The 14,117-nt window shown below is 42.5% G+C and overlaps 1 protein-coding gene and 1 non-coding gene across 2 annotated transcripts in view; one reads left to right on the forward strand and one right to left on the reverse strand.

Moving 5' to 3' along the window:
• The window catches only part of LOC145391400 (protein N-terminal asparagine amidohydrolase-like), a 311,923-nt gene that overhangs the window by 181,040 nt on the left and 116,766 nt on the right, over positions 1-14,117 (reverse strand). The window lies entirely within an intron of this gene.
• On the forward strand, positions 13,037-13,155 carry LOC145391534 (5S ribosomal RNA). The gene has a single exon (XR_013895855.1). It is a non-coding gene; the product is annotated as a 5S ribosomal RNA (ribosomal RNA).

Consider the following 14,117-nt stretch of genomic DNA (forward strand, 5'->3'; position numbering starts at 1 on the left):
GAGGCTAAATATTCCTCCCATTTTTAATGTTGATATTCTGCTCGCAATTTCCACCACTTAATAACACTAACAACAACAGCAACACTCACCACCACCACCACCACCACCACCACCTACAACAACAACACCAACACCACCACCACCAACATCCTACCAATATCGTCATCCACCACAACCACAATTCCCGTCATTATTTCAAAGACTCAACAGGAACCATTTAACAGGCTTCCACCGTATCATTTCTTACCACTACCGGTACCAACATTACCTTTGCCAGCACCAACACTTGTCTCCTTCCAATTCCCTGTTATCATTATTATTATTATCATTATTATTACTATTATTAGTACTACTACTACTACTACTACTACTGCACCTACTACTACTATCATTCTACCGACTATGCTGTTGCCTTCATCAACATCTATCACGCTCCCGTGTTTTATGACCTCTAGTCTTTTAAATGAAAAGAGCCCAGACATGAAAAGAGCCTGGATTAGTTTATTTCTTATCATTATTTCACTCTTTATTCATCTGTTTATTTAGCTTTTTTTTTTTTCAGGGACAAATAACTCCACACTCTACGTTTTTGTTTTGTTATTTTTCATATTTTCTTTACCTGTGTCCAAACTGCTTCTCTTATTTTTCATCCTGGTCCATCATCTTCTGCTTTCTTCTTTAATTTTGTATATCCAATTTCCTTTCCTTTTCCCTCACCAGTCTCTCTCCATCTCTCCATTACCTTCAAACTAGGTGCCATGTCTCGCTATTTGCCTTAACCCCTACTGTCAACACTCCATACCATCCCCACCCTCCTTCACGTCTCATTCTCAGACTCTTGATCCTTTCACTCCCAGGACGCCTTTTTCACTTTAATCTTATGCTCTACAGACGATTTTATTAAGCCTAGTGGAGATTTATTGTACTGGCGAGGTTACGTGCAGTTTCCACTTATCCCCTGAACTTGCTAAATCTTTTATAAACTGGAAAAAAATCGTCTGGAAGTAGCAAGAATAAACTAAGAGACTATCCTCTTTCTTGTGCCATCTAATCTTCGACTCTGCACTCAGCTCCCTTTTCACAGCCCAGCGTCAGTTTTCATCTCTATCTATTCATCATAGTCGTAATTCTCGCAAGTTTTTAACTCTACAGTAATCTTCACCTCTTCCCTTTAAATCGTACTTGATTTATTTCGCCTACCTTCCCGATCCACACTTTTATCGTTAATAACATCATTATCATTATGGTTATCATCATTTTACTCTTTTTCTCTCCCTTTCCTTCACCTTCCTTCAACTCTTCACTTATTCCTTCTCTCTCTTATTGCTTCTTCTTCTTCCTCCCTTCTTCCCTCTCCTTTGCAGTCATTCTATCATTCACTTCATCCTTCACTCTTCTTGCTAATTCTCTCTCGCATATCTTTCTTTCCATCACTTTCCTTCTATACTCCATTTACTCCATCCTTCTTTTCCCCTTGCCTCCCTGCTCCCCTACCACCTCGAACCCTCTCTTCCCCTATCCTTTCCTCCTTATTATTAATTTTCTCCCGCACTCCCTTCCCCCCACACTCCTAACTCTATCACCACATACACTAATGATCGTCTGTCCTTATTCTTCTATTCACATTCAGTATTCACATTTTCTCTCTTTTCTTCCCAACCACCACCCTCTCTATCCTTCCTTTCCAATCACCCCTCCTCTCCTCACTGTCATAATTCTTTCCTTCTCCCCGCTCCCCACCCCATCACTCACCACTCTCCCTACCTCTTTCCTTCTTTCCCAGTCATCCATCCTCTCCCCTCCACCAGCTCCTCTTTCCCCTCCCCACTCCCCAAACCATCCCGCTTCCCCTCCCCACTCCCCAAACCCTCCCGCTTCCCCTCCCCACTCCCCACCACCCCCTCCCCACTCCTTCCGTCAGTATTTACCGAGGGGCAGCACTTCACGTCAGGGCCTCCATCAAGCAGACGGCGCTCCACAGTCCTCCAGCCCTCTCAAACCAATACACACTGCCGGGCGGGATGGAGGGAGGGAGGGCTAGAGGACTGTTGGGAGGGACGGAGAGGTGCGGGAGAGCTAGATGGAGGGCAGGAGGATGGGGCTAGGGAGAGAGAGTGAAAGAGAACCAAAGAGAGGGATAGAGGAAGAGTTAAAGGACTAAAGAGAGGGCTAGAGAGGCACAGGGAGGGCTACAGGGAGAGAGGGAAGGCGGAAGGAAGGACCAGAAGAAAGACAGGAGGAAAAGGTAGTGTGTGTGGGAAGGCTAGAGGGAGTATGGAGAGTTTGATGTAGTGTGGGAGGGCATGAGAGAGGGAGGGATAGAGGGAGGACAGGCATGATAAAGGAAGGGCTAGAGGGAGGATGGGAATGATAAAGGGAGGGCTAAAGGGAGTGCGGGAAGGAAGGCTAGCGAGCGAGAGAGAGGGCGGTTATAATGCCTCCGTGTCTGCCACTGACGAGACGGTAAACACAAGCCAACAAAACGCAAACAACGCCAGGAGGAGGAGGAGGAGGAAGAAGAAGAAGAAGAAGAGGAGGAGGAGAAGGAGGAGGAAGAGGAGAAGGATGGCAAGTAAACAAACTTAGGCTGAAAGGATGGTGGATGGCAAAACAAGACACAAACATGAGTTACGACGGAAGCCTGAGGATGGAGAACAGAAGGCATAAATGAAAGCAAATACAAACAGAAACGAAAGAGGATAGAATTTTAGCGTTTTTTGCTGGTAGGCCTTTACTTAGCACCCTATTCTGGCTGCCGCTAAACACTTCTATTCAGCTAAATGATGCTTTAAAAATTGAAAACATCGTCAGTGTAGCGACGTCCTTCTACAGTTAATTCACGCTTCTCCCAGACGATTTTATTTTTCCTGATTAAAGCTCTCTCGAACTGAACGGGGTTATGAAGGCCGTATCTAACTCCTTTAACTTGAAAAACCTCCTGAGCCCAATAAAATAATCAGAATGCAGCAAAAATATAATGAAAAATATGTAACAGAATTCTAGGGGTTAAGATGAGCAAAAGGATGGACAGTGAAGGTGGAGACTCTTGGACTGAAGGTAAAGGATGATGATACACACACACACACACACACACACACACACACACACACACACACACACACACACACACACACACACACACACACACACACACACGGGTAGGATACACGATGACGAGTAAAAAATCAGAGCCAGACACCAACAGGATGAGGGAATACCAACATAACGTGGCTGGGGGAGGATCATCATAGCCTGGAGGAGGTGTAACGGCCCAACAAGATGCACAGTCAACAAAAAGAATCTTCGTTACCCATGAGGAGGATATCTTATGATGCCAAGGAGTGATATTATGTAGCACTATAACGAAAGGATATACTTTTTCTATATAGGACGAACTTACAGACGCATGAACGTAAGGATAATACCTTTTTTTTGTATTGGAAGAATTTACAGAAGCATAAACTATAAAATTTCATCTAAAATGGTGTATTCGTAATGATATCAACGAATAAGCCCTTTAAAGATCGGGACAAGTATAGTATGGTATTCTGTTCCTCCTAACGCTGGACAATTTCATACAACACTGGAACTATTAACCGTCTCATGATCAGGACCACTCTAGTATTAGTTTTAAGTTACTATATTCAAGTCTGTACAAGTCATAGGAGCCCAAGGGATAATGAAGAATATTTTTTGTGCGTTTTATCTGGTGTCTCAAAATGTAAGGAAAAGTAAATGTAAGGATGGTTATTTGAGAGACTGTACTGTATATAATCTACATGAATCCAAACAGAGGTGACGGCTGGAGGAGGATTAAGGACGCAGAATAAGAAGGTAAAATAAAGAAGAAAAAACGTAGAACTGAAGGCAAAAAGAAAATAAAGTCTATGGATTATCATGAGCAGAAAAACGTGCATCGACCTAACAAGATGTACATTCGGGGTCATTTATTCATTTACGATCTCCAGATTACAATACTCTCTTCAGTCCGCTGGCGTACTCTTTATTTCATTCTTTCTATCTTCAGACGATTTCCTTAAGTTTACTGATGAGATTTTCGAGTTAGAGGAGTTGGAATGGTGGTAGTCAGTTCCCTCATTACAATAGGTGGATAAAGTCGATGAATATACTAGTCTGGCGGCAACATTAATTCGATGAGCTTTAGTTGTGAGGTTTGAATGGGACTCCTTAGATACTTCTGACATACCCTCCAGTCTATCTATACCTGGCCATCATTTAAGTCGGGAGGGATTAGGGAATAAGGTAGCTGAGTAAAGGGAGTTCAAGCGAGATCGCAAGGCTGAATGAGTAGAAAATAATGTAGGAAAATATTAATGTTAGCTGATAGATAATACAACGAAGGGAGAGATGAATCGCTGGGATAATAGCTAGAAGGGAAAAATATGAAACGAAATACATACGATGGTGGCAATGATGGATGACTTTACAATTGGATGAACGATGTATTTTCATGACTTGTTCAATACGCATTTTCTTATACATGACTTGAAACCATGACAACCAGTAATAGCCTCTATAAGTGAAACAAATATCAAGGTGGGAAAAAGGGAGAGAATGAGAGCGAAGGGAACAAAATTGCATGGTAAGAATGGAAGATTAAAGTAAAAGGCAGTCAGACAGACAGACAAACAAACAGGGTAAGTAGGTGGGCAAGCAGGCTAGTAAGTGGGTGGGTGGGTTGGTTGGATGGTTAATTGGTAGGTTGATATGTAGGTAGGTAAGTAGGTAGGCAGGTAGTTATATAAAGATACATAAAGAGACAAGGAGGAAAGCAGGTAGAAAGCAGGTACGTCAGTAGCCCAAGACGCATGTCAGCTACAAAAAGGGCAATATAAGATACAAAGAGACACCAATAAACAACATGAATAACAGAGGAGGCCAGTAAGCATAAACAGGTTAAGAGGCAGGTGGATAAATAAAGGGGACAATGAAGAATACAAACAGACAAACAGGCATCAATAAATTTACACTCCATAAAAGGAACAGCACAGGGAATACATGTGGAGCTAAACAGGTGTGCATCATGATAGAGGCAGTGTTTGACAAGTGTGCAGCACCTGTAACCAAGATTGACAAACCTGGTAAAACACCTGTAAGCAGTGGCAGGCTGTGTTAGTGAAAAGTGTGGGCTGGTGTGAAATGGAAGACGGAATGATTTATATATATATATATATATATATATATATATATATATATATATATATATATATACAGAGAGAGAGAGAGAGAGAGAGAGAGAGAGAGAGAGAGAGAGAGAGAGAGAGAGAGAGAAAGATGTGTTGCTTTTAACTTCAGCTCACCGTATCGTAAGAAGGTCTACACGTATAATATACTGAATTCACTCTTTCGTACTCTGGGTAGGCTATGAGACATGCCAGAGTATGGAGAGAAAAATACAAAAATCGAGGAAAGTATCTGCTTGGACCTGATCAGAAATGATGGGGAAAAGAAAGGAAATAGTGGAGAGAATGGCATACTGCTAGAGACATGGAAGATGAGGTTAAGGAGGGAAAAAATGAGGTGAGGTAAGGGCATTGGGTGGAACAGCGCGAGAAAGGTTGATGTAAGAGAAATGAAAAACTGGAGGAAATGGCTGAGGGAGAGAGACTGAGGAAAGGGACGCTAAAGATGAAAAAGAAATAGACGAGAACGAAGGAAGTAGTGGACGGGACAGTATGAATAGGCTGAAAGAGTAGGAGAAAATATAGCGGCGAGAGAAGAGGAGAGGAAGCAAGGGGAGAGTGCTGGCGGAGGAAAAGGAAGAGAAAGATGGGGCAGAAAGAATAAAACTTTAACGCAACAGGTCTGAGAAGTAGACAGAATGGATGAATGGCAGTGACTCACAAAAAGAAAATTTACGACGGTGATCAAAAGAAGCAACCTCCGTAATGGAAACCAGTGGATGTCTGGCCGATGACCCGTCCGACTTGACGGCAGAAAATGATTCACACTAACATCTCTACGTATAACTCTTGCCCGGTTGCATTTTTAGTGGTATATCTCAGGTAACGCCCTACGATTTAGTTCCAAGAGCGAGTCAGGAGGAGTATGACGGAGTTAATATTGTTACCATTAGCCAACTGATGGTAGGAACAAGCCTATCATTTTACTCCACCCAAATCAATACAATTTTATTCACCCATGAGTGTGCCATTGAACCCTACTAAAAAGAAAAAAACAATAATTAAAAAAAAAAAAATTGCACGAGGAAGTCACCTGTTAAATATAAGTAGGTCGATGCACTGTAAGCATTAAGATTAAAAAAAAAAATCGAAGTAAAAACAAAGAGGTAAATGAGGAGACCCAGCAGACTGCCTTGGAGTTATTCCGCACTGCCCGAGGGGGGGGGGTTGAAAGCACAGCCGCTGCATGAATTTAGATGGTGAGGGAATTCTCTCTCTCTCTCTCTCTCTCTCTCTCTCTCTCTCTCTCTCTCTCTCTCTCTCTGCCGTGTATCCATCTCCACCCATCATTTACTCCGTCTTCTTAGGGCAACGTCGTGACCGGGTTGAACGCACCTCACCAATGTTCTATTCTTACCCACCATTCCCAGTGCTTTCGCTATTTATACACGTTTCTCCTAAGCTAAAGGCTATTTTCACCAACTGTCTTAATTTGCGCTAATGCTGCCTTAAAGTGGTCAATTTAAGCTTAAGAATGTACAGTCACGGCTGGAAGTTTGCCAAAAATCTCAATGCTACTCAGGGCATGTCGGTCAGCTTCCTTCCCGATGCATCGTTTAGAATAAATAAATAAATGAATAAATAAATAAATAACCTACTAAACTGAGAAACATGCCAAACATCTCTCAGCCTCGGCATATTTACCAGCAGAGGAAAGTGAGAAGCAGAAAAGACGAATATATGAAGAGAATTTTTGTCCTACGCTGTGCATGAAACAGGTATACATATATATTATTAATGTGCCTCATCGAAACTTGTCGTATACGTACCCAAGACTCAATTATCTGGAAGCGAGCACAAGAAGAGAGAAAGGCTATTTTAGCTCAAAAACTTATCTCTTCAGTATTTGCATTTTAATCCATCCTGGGTATAGAGTCCTCAGTAATTTTGTCGCTTTGTCTATACACTTATCGGTAAAATGTCTTCAGCGTGCAGATTTTTTACGTTAACACCCCTCTTCTCTCTCTCTCTCTCTCTCTCTCTCACCTGCCACAGGGCGCCGGGTGCGAGGCCTCAGAGATCATGCACAGAGCAGTATTGTTCTCTTCGCGGAACTGAGTCATTATATATTCATAGTCACAATCTGGCTCAGGGTCTGCTAACAATCATTACTGGACAATATATCAATGCTTACTGTGTGTGTGTGTGTGTGTGTGTGTGTGTGTGTGTGTGTGTGTGTGTGTGTGTGTGTGTGTGTGTGTGTGTGTGTGTGTGTGTGTGTGTGTGTGTGTGTGTGTGTGTGTGTGTGTGTAAAAAGATGATGCATCAGTCTGTACTGTACAGTCATTATGCAGTGTTTTGTTAGCATCGTCCATACTCCTAAGACATACAACTAATAAGCTAGTGTGAACCACGTATTGTAATACCAATAATATACTTACTTACAGAACAAGGATAATAACAATGAAATTAACAGCAGTGTGGGCCCTGAAATATCACACCATTAAACCCATTCAGTACGAGGCAGTCTTTTGTATATCATTTTTACTACCGCCAGACGATTATATTTCGCTTACGACAGATATTTGGTAGTGAAAGGGCCTAATCTTTAATAACACAGTGTATATATAAGCTCTGGTTTTCACGACGCCATGTTTAGTAAATAATGTGATCTTTTCCTTGTTGTCTCTCCCTACACGGGTGGGGGACGGAGTGACAACGAGGAAAGGGGTAATGATGGGGGCAGGAGAAGCCATGTGGTGGTTGAGGGAAGAAAGGAGAGGGAAGAGGGGAGAGAAAAGGAAGGAGAGGGAGGGTGGGGAAGTTAGAAGGGAGCAAGGGATGGGGAAGGAGAGGAAAGGAGGGGAAGTAAGTAGGGAGGGAGGGTCAAGGAAAGGTAGGGTGGAGGGTGAGGGCAGGGAGATGGATGAGAGGAGAAACAAGGAGGAAGGAGAGGAAAGTTTAGGAGTATAATGTCTCTCCACTGCACGAAGGGTCATTAAGGCAGATAATCAATTTTTGCTAGGGTCCAATCTTCCCCTAGAATACGACACGCAACTATCAAATTCACATTTAGGCCCCCAACTGCACTGCTGGGTGAATAGGGAGGGGAGGGTGGGTGGGAAGAGGGAAGGGGAGAGGGAGGGTGGGGAAAGGAAAGTGGGGAGAGAAGGCTGGGAGAGAAAAGGTGAGAGGGTGGGTGGAGAGTGAAAAAGTCGGAGAGAGGGTGGGTGGGGAGAGGAAAGGTGAGGGTGACGATGGAGTAAGGAAAGGTGGGGGTGGAGGTGGGTAGGGGGTAGGGAAGGGAGCGTGAGAGAGGTAATAAAGCAGCAGCATGCGTGGCCAGGCAGGCAGGTGTGAGGTGTGGAAGGTGAGGCTGCGAGGTGAGAGGTGAGTGGCACGGGTTGTAAAGGTGAGTTCTGGCAGGCGAGAGGTGAGTGCGAGAGGTTGGAAGGGTGAGAAGGTGAGGTGAGAAGTGAGTGCGAGAGGCCTGGAGGTGATGGGTGGGGTTGAAGAAGAGGAATGGCGATGGAGGAGAGGCTGGAATGGTGAGGTTACGAGGTGAGAAGCGAGGTTAGAAAGTGAAAGATGAAGCTGGGAGGTAGAAGGTGAGCTGGGAAATACAGTAGGTGCGAGATGCTGGGTGTTGATGGGTGGGGAAGGGATAAGGGCATGGCAAGGGAAGAGGCAAGTAGGTATGTGTGTGTGAGAGAGAGAGATTAGGAAGATGAGGTTAGGAAATGAGAGGTGAGGCTGGGAGGTGAGAGGTGTGGTTGGGAAAGGAGGGATGGGAGATGAAGCTAAGAGTTGGAGCAAGGGCTGTATTCTCTTGAACTAAATTGGTTCCCTTCCTTCTCCTGCGTCTATTTACTTATGTTTATCTATCTATCTATGTATCTATCTAAATTATATAGATGCAAATGGAAGATAATTAGTGTGTGGCAGAAAGGTATGGTGTGTGTAGTATTTGCCTCTTAAGTGCGATAATGCTTTTTTTTACCTTATTCTTTTGTCAGACGATTTTATTAAGCACAAAAAAATATCTGCGGATGGGGTCAGAAACATACTCCATTATCCCGTTCACCACCAGAGGTCTCCCCTAAACTCAACAATATAGAGAGAGAGAGAGAGAGAGAGAGAGAGAGAGACCCGGTGAGACTATGATACTAAAGAGGTGAGAGGTGAAGACAAGAAGGGTGTAAGACAAGACTGAAGAGGTAAAGGTGTGAAGAGAACGTGAGACTGACTAAGTATGAAGGAGGAGGGGGAGTGTGAGAGACAAGAGAGGTTAGAGGTTAGTGTGATATGTGATTAGGAAGCAAACGAGTGAATGGACAAGAGGGTGAAGGGTGAGGGTGGGGTGGGGCAGTGTGGGGAGGGGTAAGGGGGAGAGTGATCAGGAGTAGGGGGAGAGGGGAAGGGGGATGGGGAGGAGAAGGAGTGAGTGTTGGTGTGAGGCGACTGTGGGAAAGGGATGAGTGTGGATCAGGGTGAGTATGAGGGGATGAGAGGTGAAAATGAGGGAGATAAGTGTTTGGAGACAGAGATGAGAGGACGTGAAAAAATATGTACCTGGATATTATCAACTGGGGAAAAATACTTAAATACATACAAATACCGTGGGGAGAGAGAGAGAGAGAGAGAGAGAGAGAGAGAGAGAGAGAGAGAGAGAGAGAGAGAGAGAGAGATGCTTAGTCAGAGTGGGAAAGAATCTGTTAAAAGTAAGAATGCGAGAGGCAAGAACAGGGAAAGGTAAGGAATCTAAATAAACAAACTTCTTACAGTTCAGTTCTCTCTCTTTCTTTTTTTTTTTTTCTCTCTCTCTCTCTAACAGGCAGAATAAAGGGCACATTAGTTGGCACATGCAAGTCACGGTGGGCAAGGTGAATGTGTAATGAGGTGGGACAATGGCATGAGAGAGAGAGAGAGAGAGAGAGAGAGAGAGAGAGGAAATGAAATACGTGCAGAACAAACGAAAATGCACTACAGCTTCGACGCAAAGATTACTATTATTCCCCTTATAAAATACTGATTAGGTTTTCTTCCTGATCACACAGACAAGAAAAGAGACAGCGTTGATTGTTCTAGATGATTAATCCTTACAATTTAATGACTTCTCCTCTTATACCTGCTGCCTTCAGACGATTTCACTCAGCTTGGGAAAGACCTCTGATAGTGAAGGGAGTTTATGACGGCTGTACCTAACCCTTCCAGCTCCAAAAGTGTCTCCAGAAGCTGAACAAAATCGTCTGGTGGCAGAAACAATTAGATAATAAAATACGTCTTAGAGGGAAGTGGTTAACCTTTCAGTCCCATAACGCTATTTTTTATATATATTTTTAACTGCCGACATAAACCTGTACTTAGCTCTGGACAGATCTTTTGAAATTTATGAGTTTTATAGAAGCCAAATTTACCTTTACGCTACAAAATACCTGCCATAAGCCCAATAAAATGACCTAGTGGTAACATGAAAAAAAAAAAAAATTACTTCATATGGCTGAATGGATTAATTATTCGAGAATCTATAATGGGGAATTTCGAAAAGGGATGGAGAGGGTATAAATTAACCTGTTCAGAACGAGGAAGGCTTTTTGTAACTTAGTCATTACGGTGAGGTATTTTTCTTTTTATTTAAGGTACCTCTAGACGATTTTACTCAGCTCTGGAGAGACTTTTGAGAGATGTTAAATGTATCTTTCACTTAACCCTTCAGTGCAAGAGATCTATCCAGAGCTGTAGAAAATCGTCTGGAGGCAGCAAGAGGAGGGTAGTCAAATACTCGTAAATCACAGGGTTGAATGGTAACTGCTGATTATATTTAGTGGAAGAAAAAAGCTCGCAATGAAGGGGTTAAGCACAAAACTCGATGTTCCTCCACACACACACACACACACACACACACACACACACACACACACACACACACACACACACACCTCTGAACCATTATTATTATTATTTTATTATTATTATTATTATTATTATTATTATTATCATCATCATTTATCATTATTACAACTTATCATTTATTCTAATCACTCATATATAAAAAGTAGATGCACCCATAAATAAAGAGTTCAGACATTTCTTCTCATTAACTTCTTCTTTCTTATATATACACATTTTTCTCATTATTAATTTTTAACTTCTTTTGACTGACTCATAACTCCCACAAATTTTCCTTCGGTAGTGTTCCTTCATTGTTCTCTCTCTCTCTCTCTCTCTCTCTCTCTCTCTCTCTCTCTCTCTCCCAGTCATCATCATCATCATCGTCGTCATCCAATTTCTTTCTTCTTCCCTTACCATTACCATCCTTCTCACAATTAAAAAAAAAAAAAAAAAAAGGAACGCATGAATGAAACATAATTTGGTTCTTCAGCTTCAAGGCCAATGCTAGTGTTTCTTGGATTCCCCTGCTTGCAAAACACTCCTGCTTGTTAGATTCCCTGCTTGTTAGATCCCCTACTTCTTAGGTATTCCTGCACGTTAGGTAATACTGTTTGCTAGATTGTTCTCCTTGCTTGAAACTGCTTGCTATAGATTCCCACTTGCTAAATATTGCTTCCCAGATATGCTTTCCTGCTTAAAACTCATTGCTAGATATTCCTGCTTGCTAGATATGCCTACTTGCTAAAACCTGCTTCCTAGATACACCTGCTTGCTAGACACCCCTTCCTTGCGAGGTATTCTTGCTTGCTAAGTATCCCTGCTGACTATAAACTGCTAGGTAGGCACTTCTTACTAAAAACCTCTGCTTGCTAGATATGGTTACCTGCTTAAGAGATGTTTCTGGCTTCTAAATACTCCTGCTTGCTAGACACCCCTGCTTGTCAAGAACCACGAGCCACCTGCTTGCTGGTAAAATCCTTACCTACTTCTGCTTCCTCTTTCGACAGATCCTTGGAACGTTAATCATAGCAGAGAAAAACAACACACACACACACACACACACACACACACACACACACACACACACACACACACACACACACACACACACACACACACACACACACACACACACACACACACACACACACACACACACACACACACACACACACACACACACACACACACACACACACACACACACACACACACACACACACACACACACACACACACACACACACACACACACACACACACACACACACACACACACACACACACACACACACACACACACACACACACACACACACACACACACACACACACACACACACACACACACACACACACACACACACACACACACACACACACACACACACACACACACACACACACACACACACACACACACACACACACTTTATTTAACGACAGCAAAGCCAACATTAGCAAGCAAGGATGTGACGCCAAGCAGAGGCAGGAAGCGAAGGTGGAAGAATGTTAAGCAGGATGGAAGCGGCAAAAGCAGAACACATTTACACACAACACATATAACGCATTTACAGACCGTATGCAGAATAGATTTACAGACAAAACAGAGAACACATTTATAGGACGAGGAAAGATAAAATTTAACCGTACCATAAACAATGCATTTCAGTTTCATATGGAAATAAAATTAGGGGCAGAACGACGAAAGCATTTATAGGCAGTTCAAAGGAATTAATTTAGAAATACTACCGAAAACAAGTTTATGAATGGAATGAAGAGTTAATTTAGAGAGAGAACAAAGAACGCATTTACAGGCAGGAAAAAAAGATCATAAATATAGAATCAGAGAGAATAAATTTACGGATGGAATGACGAATAAATGTACAGGTATAGCAAAGACTTTTTTTTTTTTTTTACAGATCGTGCAAAAATCTAATGTCGATAGATTATAACGAAAATACCTCATACATCGTTGGCGGAATTTCTTTACCGGATAGTACAACGGCCATACCACGTTGAGTACACCGCTTCCCGTCCGATCAGCGAAGTTAAGCAACGTTGGGTCTGGTTAGTACTTGGATGGGTGACCGCCTGGGAACACCAGATGCTGTTGGCAACCCTACGTGTCAAGTGGGGTTGGTGGAGGATTAGTGCCCCTCCCTGTAAAACAATTAACTCTAAGCCCTTGGCCACCCCGTCTGGGATACATGGCGTCTGGCAATGAATGAATGAAACAAAAGTTAGAATAAAAACACGGCAACGTCCTGAAGAGACAACCCTTCAAGAACTTCAAATGATATACGTAGAGAGACAAAAGAGGGACACAAATTTATGGGGGGAAAATATACAAGGTGGTCCATACACTGCCCTCTCCAAGCTTGTGTGTTGCGGGGACGGCTCTGTTTCTTGAAAGAAGTGATGATAATTTGGTTGCCTTATGTTACGAATACTCAACCATGTAAAAATGAACGCTAATAAAAACACTAAAATATATGAAGTGAGTTAAGGGAAGAAAATGATGCAGGGTAGACACTGGAATCTCTCTCTCTCTCTCTAACACAGGCAGAAGAAAGAGCACACGAGAATTGGGATTTATACCGGCAAATATAAGATAATTAGAAGACGGATAGATACAGTGATAGAGACACTGATGAGATAAAGACATATAAAGATACAAGGAAAAAAATAATAATGGTACAGTAATAAGTAGCAGGGCATATGAATAAAAGAAATAGTGGAAAATATAATGGACAGATAAATACACAGACAGCTAAGCAGAAAAACAAGGCAAAAAAAAGAAAAAAGGTGCCCGGTAATTTTAGAAAGTAATAAAATAAATACGACATGAAGGGAGAATACCGGTATACGACAGAGAGAGAGAGAGAGAGAGAGAGAGAGAGAGAGAGAGAGAGAGAGAGAGAGAGACAGAGAGAGAGAAATAAACGAGGAACGACGGGGGATATCAAGAGGACAAAAAAAAAAAAGTTTTAACACATTCATCAAACCGGTGTCTGTTTCCATGTTATTCTTACTGCTGCCAGACGATTTTATTCAGCCTAAGGGAGACTAAAGTGACTG

Source organism: Coenobita brevimanus, chromosome 18 (assembly GCF_032717465.1).
Source record: "Coenobita brevimanus isolate Jiangsu-jjx chromosome 18, ASM3271746v2, whole genome shotgun sequence".
NCBI lineage: Eukaryota > Metazoa > Arthropoda > Malacostraca > Decapoda > Coenobitidae > Coenobita > Coenobita brevimanus.